General features: G+C 46.5%; 1 long non-coding RNA gene across 2 annotated transcripts; it reads left to right on the top strand.

Moving 5' to 3' along the window:
- Positions 1-1034: 1034 nt before the first annotated feature.
- LOC122457143 lies at positions 1035-9887 on the top strand. Of its 2 annotated transcripts, none has more exons than XR_006276513.1 (2): positions 1035-1219; positions 7774-9887. It is a non-coding gene; the product is annotated as an uncharacterized LOC122457143 (long non-coding RNA). The 2 variants fall into 2 exon arrangements; XR_006276514.1 differs by lacking the exon at positions 1035-1219 and adding an exon at positions 2095-2154.
- The last annotated feature ends 503 nt before the right edge of the window (positions 9888-10390 follow it).

Consider the following 10390-nt stretch of genomic DNA (forward strand, 5'->3'; position numbering starts at 1 on the left):
GCCATATTTGCTATTCTTTCCGAACATCGGGATGGTTTGTTCCTGTGCCCGCAATAAGGCTTCTTTAAAATACAGCCAGCTTTCCTGGACTTCTTTCCCCCTCATGTTATTCTCCCAGGGGATCCTGCCCATCAGTTCCCTGAGGGCATCAAAGTCTGCTTTTCTGAAGTCCAGGGTCCGTATTCTGCTCCTCTCCTTTCTTCCTTGTGTCAGGATCCTGAACTTGACCATCTCATGGTCACTGCTGCCCAGGTTGCCACCCACCCCTACGAATTCTTGCCGGTTTGTGAGCAGCAGGTCAAGAGGAGCACAGCCCCTAGTTGGATTGTCCAGCACTTGCACCAGGAAGTTGTCCCCAACACTCTCCAAAAACATTGTGGATTGTATGTGCACTGCTGGATCAAGCACATATTGCTTCCACTATCCCTAGTGCTCTTCCCTGCTGTGACAGTGACCAGGGCTGAGGGGAATACCCTGGCTGGCGGTTTGGAGATGGGAGGATCCTGTGCTGCTCACATCCAATGCAGTACTAGTTTGATACTAATGGAATGTCACCCTACCTCTGCAAAGCATTGGGAGATGAGGACACCCAGCACCTCACAGACCAGGGCATGAGCCCTATGGGCTCTTACCATCTCTAATGGTCATGATCCTATGGAAACTCAGGTTTCTTTCAGCCTTTGTTATTATAGCCCAAGTGGTTAAATTGATGGAAAGGTCCTGAATTTAAACCCTGAAGAGTGAATAACAGCCAGGTTAGACATTGAAGTAAATATAATGTTTGTACACTGTGAACATCCTAATAAAGGGAGCGCCTGTTTTATCCATTCTGGCTGCAGCCCAATCTAATTTCCCTACCCTGTATTCAGTGATATAATGGCACTGCAGTTGGAGCCTATCTTTGCAGAACAGACTGCAGTTTTCACTCTTCTTCGTATTTATTTCATCTGGAGCCCTGACAAGTCTGGCACTCTTCTGTGCCCTTTAAATCACTTAAAGCTTCCCTCCCAGGCCCCTCATTTGATTCCTTTCTGGTGAAACTATCCTGAGGAAAATGAAGCCCTCAAAGAGCGAGGGAGAGTTGGCCTCAGGAATCTCTCTCTCTCTCTCTCTCTCACACACACACACTGGACACAATATTTCATATGTCCTAAAGCAGCACCACAGACGCACATTGCTTGTCAGCCCAGTCTGAGTATGAATGGCACCACACTGGATGGTGAGTGTGAGCTGAAGGGTTAAAAATAATTAGACTTACGGCTACAGAGCCAGCGAGTCAGGACAGTTTAACTAAGGGTATGGCTACACTTGCAGATGTAGAGTGCTTTGAGTTAAACCCACCTTCGTAGAGCGCAGTAGGGAAAGTGCTGCAGTCTGTCCACACTGACAGGAACAAACGCACTGGCGTGGCCACATTTGCAGCACTTGCAGCCATCCCACAGAGCACCTCTTCCCATTCTGGCACTGTGGCTTGTGGGAAAGGGGTGGGAGGAGCGGGGCATTCTGGGTCCTGTCCCAACGCCTCATGATACATTGGTTCGCATCCCAGCAATCCCTTTGCTTCCGTCTATATTTGGCACCATCTTTCAACGTTTTTTATACTGTGCGCTCTGTCTTCCCTTTCGGTCTGCGGGGATGAATCCCTAAGTGCTGAGGAGTATGCTGACGAGTCTCGCCAGCACGTCACGTTTGGCAGTTGAGTTATTCCTTATGACCCAAGATGACAGCGAGGGCTCCGACGATATCGACTTGAGAAATGCATATGACATGAGTTTGCTGGTGGCATTCATGGACCTGCTCACCACCGTGGAACGCCGATTTTGGGCGTGGGAAACAAGCACTGAGTGGTAGGATCACATTGTCATGCAAGTCTGGGATGACGAGCAGTGGCTGCAGAACTTTAGAATGAGAAAAGCCACTTTCATGGGACTGTGTGAGGAGCTCGCCCCCACCCTGCGGCGCAAGGACATGAGATTGAGAGCTGCTTTGACAGTGGAGAAGCGGGTGGCTATTGCAGTCTGGAAGCTGGCAACTCCAGACAGCTACCGATTGGTCGCTAACCAGTCTGGAGTGGGGAAGTCGATCGTTGGAACGTGTTGATGCAAGTTTGCAGGGCCATTAATCGCATCCTGCTCAGAAGAACCGAGACTCCGGGTAACGTGCATGACATTGTGGATGGTTTTGCACAAATCGGTTTCCCTGACTGTGGAGAGGCGATAGATGGCACACATATTCCAATTCTGGCACCAGCCCACCTAGCCTCCGAGTATGTTAATCTGATGGGGTATTTCTCTATGGGTCTCCAGACGCTTGTGGATCACCATGGGCGTTTCATTGACATTAACGTAGGCTGGCCCGGAAAGGTTCATGACGCATGCATCTTTCGGACACTGGCCTGTTCAGGAAGCTGCAAGCCGGGACTTTTTTCCCAGACCAGAAGATCACTGTAGGGGAAGTCGAAATGCCCATTGTGATCCTTGGAGACCCCGCTTACCCATTAATGCCGTGGCTCATGAAATCCTACACAGGAAGCCTTGACAGCAGCAAGGAACAGTTCAACAACAGGCTGAGCCAGTGTAGAATGACTGTGGAGTGTGCTTTTGGCTGTTTAAAGGCCTGCTGGTGCTCTCTGTGTGGGAAACTGGACCTGGCTGATGACAGCATCCCCGCGGTTTTATCCGTGTGCTGTACCCTCCATAACATTTGTGAAGGGAAGGGTGAACGATTCACTCTGGCATGGAACTCGGAGGTTCAACACCTCAAGGTTGAATTTGAACAGCCAGAGAGCAGGGCTATTAGAGGGGCCCAGCGTGGGGCTGTAAGGATTAGGGATGCCTTGAGGGAGCAAAGGGAGGCTGAAAGCCACCAGTACTGTCTGGTGCCCTGCATGGGAGTGAAGTGCAGTGGTTCCAATGTTAGTAGGAATCTGTGTTTGCTATGCTGACTTGCAGTGCCTGTTTCTTTCCTGGGCTAAGGTATCTTTTACTTTATGCAATAATAAAGAATGTTTTCAAAGCCAAAAAATCCATTTATTGAAAAGAAAATTCATTTATTGAAAAGAAACACAACTGCTTGGGAAACAGAAAGGGCAAGGGGGTGGGGTGGGAAACGGTACAATCACAGGTTTGCATATGTCCTGTTATCATACTCAGCCTTTCTGTCTGGAGTCTTGTGCAATGAGTGCTGCACTTCAGGATGGCTATACTGCATGGTGATGGGGGTTGAGTGCAGTGGGTAAGGGTCATAGCGGGAGCGGAGCAAAAGTTATTCCACTCACCAAGGTGGATACCAGCAGCACTGTAGTCGCAGAGACAGAGCGCTCTACGTGCCTTGCCAGTGTGGACAGGGAGTAAGCTAGTGTACCTGGGGCTGCTTTATCACGCTGTAACTCACAAGCAAACACAGATTCCTACTAACATTGGTACCACTGCACTTCGCTCCCGTGCAGGGAACCAGACATTACTGGTGGCTTTCAGCCTCCAGTTGCTCCCTCAAGGCATCCCTAATCCTTACAGCCCCACGCTGGGCCCCTCTAATAGCCCTGCTCTCTGGCTGTTCAAATTCAACCTTGAGGTGTTGAACCTCCGAGTTCCATGTCAGAGTGAATCGTTCACCCTTCCCTTCACAAATGTTATGGAGGGCACAGCACGTGGATAAAACCGCAGGGATGCTGTCATCAGCCAGGTCCAGTTTCCCATACAGAGAGCGCCAGCAGCCCTTTAAACAGCCAAAAGCACACTCCACAGTCATTCCACACCGGCTCAGCCTGTTGTTGAACCGCTCCTTGCTGCTGTCAAGGCTTCCTGTGTAGGATTTCATGAGCCACGGCATTAATGCGTAAGCGGGGTCTCCAAGGATCACAATGGGCATTTCAACTTCCCCTACAGTGATCTTCTGGTCTGGGAAAAAAGTCCTGGCTTGCAGCTTCCTGAACAGGCCAGTGTCCCAAAAGATGCGTGCGTCATGCACCTTTCCGGGCCAGTCTACGTTAAAGCCCTAAGATGAGGCTGTAGGTGTTTTTCTCTCTCACCGAAGTAGCAAGTAGCAGAGCAGGTAACAGTATAATTTGAAGTCAAGTGCTCAGAGACTCTGTAGGAGTAATTCAGTACATGATGAGCTACCCAATATTGTTAGCATCACTTGTCTTCCCCTTTACTTACTTCTCAAGAGCTGAGTTTAGGATTCTGCAATCCCTTTCCAGCCCCTGATAACTTCCCCAGCAGCTTGAGGCAGCTGGCTCGGCTTTTGGAATCTGAGATGGAGGGATGGAGGCCCAAATCCTCAAAAGTAGTTAGGAACCTGACTGCCACTGAAATCAAAAATGGAAATCAGACCCCAAGTCCCTTCCACTTGGGAAAGTGGTGTTCTGCACTGCAAGAATCCAGCAGGCTGGAGTCACAACCAGCCCTGTTCGCTGTTACGTTAGAGTTGGGTAAACAGGCATTTAAAATAATCAAAGCATTAAAATACATGCTCTCCCCTGCCTTAATAAGAACAACAGATGAGCCTCCTCAAGATGATGCCTTAACACACAACACAATGATTATCCACTCTTATTACCATGGCAGCCCACATTCCTCCCCAGTGGAAACTCGTTAGTTTGATTAGTGAACCAGCCGGTGGAATCTGGCATGGGATGACAAATTGAAGAGAAGCCAAGGCAAGGGCTCAGGCAAAGCCTGCATCACATCAGGCCTGCATGAGATTCTGTTGTTTTTAAGAACAAGCAAAGTTATTTCTGGCTGGGAGATTTTTTTCCCGTTTCATTTTTCTAAATATTTAGCACTGGGGCATTAGACAGTTGAAAATCTCCTAGGACTCCTCTGCCAAAGAGACCACTGGACAGGAGAGATACCGAGGACTATTTAAAACGTGCTCAGGCATTTTTAAGGCTCATGACCTACTTCCTCTCTAGAATAGTTTAAAGAGGCAGCCATATGACCATCCGCCTTCAAATCACCTCCTGGAGTGCTCTCTGACAAAGACACAGCCTGTCATGCACAAGGATGAGGCAGAATACTTCGAGAGTCTGAGTCTTCAGCCTACATTTGCTTCCAGAGTTAAAAAGCAGGACAGAGGAGAATCCACCTTCCTCTCTGTAGCTATGTTGGCTCTGTAGGGCTGAGCATGATCACTTTTCAGAGCAGCCCTGTATGTTAAAGGGAACCATACATCACGGGGATGTTCTGGCAGGAATAAATCTCCTTCAACATCCCATGCAAACAGAAGTGAAAGACTTCCTGAGCTCCCCTTTGAAAGAAGAACAGAAGTACTTGTGGCACCTTAGAGACTAACAAATTTATTTGAGCATAAGCTTTCGTGAGCTACAGCTCCACTTCATCAGAGGAATGCAGTGGAAAATACAGTGGGGAGATTTTATATACACAGAGAACATGAAACAATGGGTGTTATCATACACACTGTAATGACAGCGATCAGGTAAGTGAGCTATGCTCAGATAAATTTGTTAGTTTCTAAGGTGCCATGAGTACTCCTTTCCTTTTTGCGGATACAGACTAACACAGCTGCAACTCTGAAACCTTTGTAAGAAGTGGCAGGTAATGGGCTTCAGCATGTACTTTGACCTATGCTGTTTGCTATGAGTGTGTGATCAGCTAGTCATCTCCTGAGATGCTGGGAATAAAAATGGTTATTTACTGAATGAGACAGTATTTAATGAAAGGTCTTGGGGCTCTTGGCTGCAACTTCTATTTCAGCTCCTTCTCCCAGCTTAGACTTTCTAACATTCACAGCAGATGCCTCTACGCTTGCTGACCTTAAATGTTACCTGATCTGCAAGAGGATTCAAAGGCTGATACCCGCTTTCTGATCACACCTAGGAATTCAGCAAGTTCCATGTTATAACATCAGGGTCCAGGCATCCCAAAGAGAGAACAGAAGGTTTAAACTCCCAAATGAGCAGTTGAACTGATTGCAAACTGTATTATTGTGCTACGGAAGTGTATCACGTGAGGTCTTTTATGAAAGCTTGTAACATTCTGAACATGATAGTCATTATAAGATATGTATACAGCCAATTTTATGTATCTGTGTATTTGTGTGTATAGAAAACTGTGTTTATAATCTGTACTATGACTTCAATACCACCTCCCAACAGGTGGTGAAGCAATCAAGCAGGGAGGGGTACCTCCCAATCCAGGTGTTTACACAAAGCCAGCTTCAAGTACCCCTCCATTGTCCAACCCAGGAAAAGACAATGGTAGACCATTAAAGTTAATGGAAAGCCATTGAGACAAGTGGGAATTTCCCACTTTGAAGATCTATAATGTCTGAAGAAAAAACCTGCCAATCCTTTTAAAATGGAAGAGGTTCAACGTGAAATGAAATCCATCCATCCATCCAGAAACTGAGAGACAGCCTCTGGCAGGTTTCAGAGAAGCAGCCGTGTTAGTCTGTATTCGCAAAAAGAAAAGGTGTACTTGTGGCACCTTAGAGACTAACAAATTTATTAGAGCATAAGCTTTCGTGAGCTACAGCTCACTTCATCGGATGCATTCGCTGTCTGAGAATGCTGATTCCCCCCCCCCCCATAGTGAAGGGGTACGCTGAGAAACTGTTCACAGGCAATAGGTAACTCATGTTAGAAATGAAAATTTAATCTAATACGGAAGTGTAGCCCCTGAGGTTGCAGCTTTATGTTATTTTTCTGTGCACCTTGTCTAGGTTTGCTTTCCCTGTGTATTCCACCTTGGAATCTCTGGTTTTCTATGAAATAACCTGTTTGTTGATATTTATCCCCAGCTGGTGCCTGCTATGCAATCTGTGTGGGTGCCAGAGTGAACTGATAACTGGGGTGAGGAACAAGAGGAGAACGGTCCCAGTGTCTGGTACTTCAGAACTCGGGGAGGACAGATTTGGGGAGCCTTGGGACTGGAAGGGCTGTTGGTGTCACCCTGCCAGGAGTAACTAGGCTGCTGGCAGCCAGGGTGAGACCTTAGGCTTGTGGGCAGGGCCCTGCTTTCGGGGTGCCTTGGTGCCATGGAGCTATGGCTGAGTTCCCTGAAGGTACAGGGCAAGTGGTGACAGAGCCCTGAACTGCTCTGGGTGCCCCCCATGTATGTGTTTCGCTGTGGTTGTGAGCATGCACATGTGGGTGTATGTTTGCATGGAGATGCGGTGTGTGTGTGAATGAGGGCAGCCTGGCAAAACTGTGTTTGTGTAGGTCTAGGCTAGTGGATGTTTGTGAGTGGAGCATGAGATAAATTGGTGTCAGTAGGTTCAGGAATGCATCTGATGAAGTGAGCTGTAGCTCACAAAAGCTTATGCTCAAATAAATTTGTTAGTCTCTAAGGTGCCACAAGTCCTCCTTTTCTTTTTGTGAATACAGACTAACACGGCTGCTACTCTGAAACCTGTCAGTAGGTTCAGGCTATCACTAGTCTTTGCAGAGCAGTGGCCTAAGACTTTCTTATTAAATGTGGCTATAACAGAAAGTTGATGTTTCACTTTCAGCTCAACTAATGAATCCAATGTTCCTTTCAAAGAAAATATCACAGTGTTTAATTATTTTTAGCTAACCATTTGCAAATATCATCAATTACCTACACATGACACCGCTGTCTTATGCAAGACACTAGAATCATATTCCATGTCACATTCTGACAGGAGCATAGTAAAACGGCATGATTCAAATTGCATATCAGTCACAAAAATTGAGAAGTAATTTGTCAAAGTCACAGCTGTGCTCAATAACCATTTGGAGATGACTAAGTAATTAATCAATAATGTATTCTCACCTTTTCATTTCCCCAGATTCCAGCAACTCGCAGGCTGGGGCGCCTTAGAATAACAGAATGAGATGTTTGGTATCTGCTGAGATGGCAGCTGATGCCTCCAGACGGGATTTATACAGCTTGGTTTGCCCATAGGGCTGGAACGCTCCTGTTGGGAGGGACATGTGATCAGCAATGTTTTCTCCATTCAGACTTCATGCACCTCACCCACAGCTGAAGCGTTCAGAGGTCTCTTTCCTGCCTGTCTAGAACATTTCCAAACAGCCCCTCACCCTGGTCTTCAGGTACTGATGAAGGGGAAGCAGCCATTGATTTTTAGTCAGTCAGGTCTATCCACAAATTACAACCCCACTGGCATTTTTAACAGATTCCTTTTAATCAGCACAAGGGTGAAATTCAGCCCTGTGCAGAGGGCCAGCCTACAAACACCCTCAAACGATGGGTTTAGTAGCTCGTTTCACCCTTACAGGGTAAGCTAAACTGTGCCCACAAACAGGACCATGAGCTCATCAATCAACTGTCTTCTGTCTTTAACCTTGCTAGAGTTCAGATTTCTGGAACCAGGATAGTGGCAGGTGAGTGTGCCTGGGGTGGGAGCCTGACATGTCTCTGATGTGTTCAGAAACCTGCAGGAATTGGATACTTTCACCAGTGGCAAGAATTTTTTCCGCCCAGCTCCTTGACTTACAATAGGCAAAATGCAGGTGGCTACAATCACACTAGGGCCAGTGGCAAAAGTACCGCGAGCGAGGCACTGTGCTCCAGTGAATAGAGCACTGGGCCGCGACTCAATGCCTGGGTTCAGTCCTGACCCGCTGAGAGGCCTTGGGCAAGTCTCTCTGCCTCTTCTCCTCCCAGCCCTTCCCTATTCAGAGTGTAAGTTCTGCAGATCCTGTCCCTCGCTGTGCATTTGTACAGCTTCTAGCACAACCAAGTCCCCATCTCCACTGGGACCATTAGATGCTACTCCAGTACAAATCATCACCATATGGGAGTATTTTGAAGTTTGGCTCAGGCTGGATGGCATAAAATAAACCATGGGTGTGGCAGAGGAATTGCCCCCAAGCAACTGTGCCTGCACTGGGCTGGTAGGGACAGAAAACATTGTTGGTTGCTTGTTCTCCTCTGCGGTAGGTATCTGGCTAAGTGACGGCAGACTACTCCAGATGAAGTAGACTACTCCAGATGGGCCTCCAACAAGCTAGACAAAAGCTCAGCCAGTAACTTAAATAACTCTTTATAAGGGAGACTGTTAATTTAGTCTAAATTCTTCATTTTTTTTTATGTCCCCTAAATCACACACTCTGTAATTCAATCTCAGCATAGCCCACTAGTGTAATAAAATGATTTCCCTTTGAGACTGAGCAGTTCCAGCTCAAATGCCCTAAAAGTGATAATTTGATTAATAAAATGGTAAAATTTGCAGTACTGAAGGGTGTTTCAACTCAAAATCAATCACACTATATCTATTAATCAGTGCTGGATTCATTGAATGCATTGTTGAACTCATTGAAAACTGTGTTAGTAAAATTAAATAATTAGTAAGATTAATGCTGTTCCAGAGCTATAATCTGGGCAGAAACCAGATTGATTCGAGTTAATTATCTTCTGCCCGCTTAAATAATTTGTGCACTGTTTTCCCCACTATCTATGAACAGAAAACATGCAAAACGGGATCTCTCCCTCCTCTGTTTATAAGAGGGAGTGAAGATGGTCTTGTGGTGAAGGACTGGAGAGGGACTCCAGAGAGCTGGAGTTTTTCTGTGTGAGCTGGGGCTAGTCACTTAATTTATCCGTGCCTCAGTTTCCCCATCCAAAAATTAGGGGTAATGATACTTCCCCACCTCACAGGAGCATTATATGAATAAATAAACTGCTCAGATACTAGAGTAATAGGGCCCCGGAGGTATCTAGGATAGATCAATTTGAAATGCTACACTAGAATTTCTGAGTATGCTCCCTCTTCTTCTCTTAAGCGTATGTTTGTTACAAATATTATAGCAGTATGTTTTTTAACAGTGTTTTAATGATTCTGGGATCATCTGGGACAAACCTAGGCCATACGAAGCAAAATATAATGTTCCAGCTAGTTCTCCTCTCTCCTCCAATCTCTAATACACCCTCATGGTACTATCAATTTTTTCGTCTCTCGTTTGCACCAATCACTGTTCTGTTCAGTGTCTCATTGTTCTCTACAGTAATTGGAGGGGTGGTGGTGGTGGGGGGAGGAGATATTGCAGATACCAGAGTAGTACAAGGACCTCTTCCAAAATATTAAAACCTTTCTGAACAAAATTCAGAAAGACTGAAAAAGGGGGAGGTTTAGGGAAACCAATGAAGCTACAGGAGCTGCCCCCCGAAAACACAACAGAGTAAAGGTCCTGAAAGGCTAATACAGGGATCAGAAACTTTGGGGTAAGCTATAATAGCCACCTTTTCATCCTGAGACCACTTTCCTGCACCCAGACACTCCACCCCATTCCCTTTCAGCACTGCCCTGTGGACTGGCTGGTAGGAGGTACTGGAGAACACAGTACCAGCATAGAGAAATGGTGGTCGTGCGTTTGCTCCTGAACTCAAGTTCTGCACCTTCTGTGGAGCCTTGGCTATGCTGTGCGAATGAATAAATAAGCAAA

The sequence above is a fragment of the Dermochelys coriacea genome, chromosome 21 (assembly GCF_009764565.3).
Source record: "Dermochelys coriacea isolate rDerCor1 chromosome 21, rDerCor1.pri.v4, whole genome shotgun sequence".
NCBI lineage: Eukaryota > Metazoa > Chordata > Testudines > Dermochelyidae > Dermochelys > Dermochelys coriacea.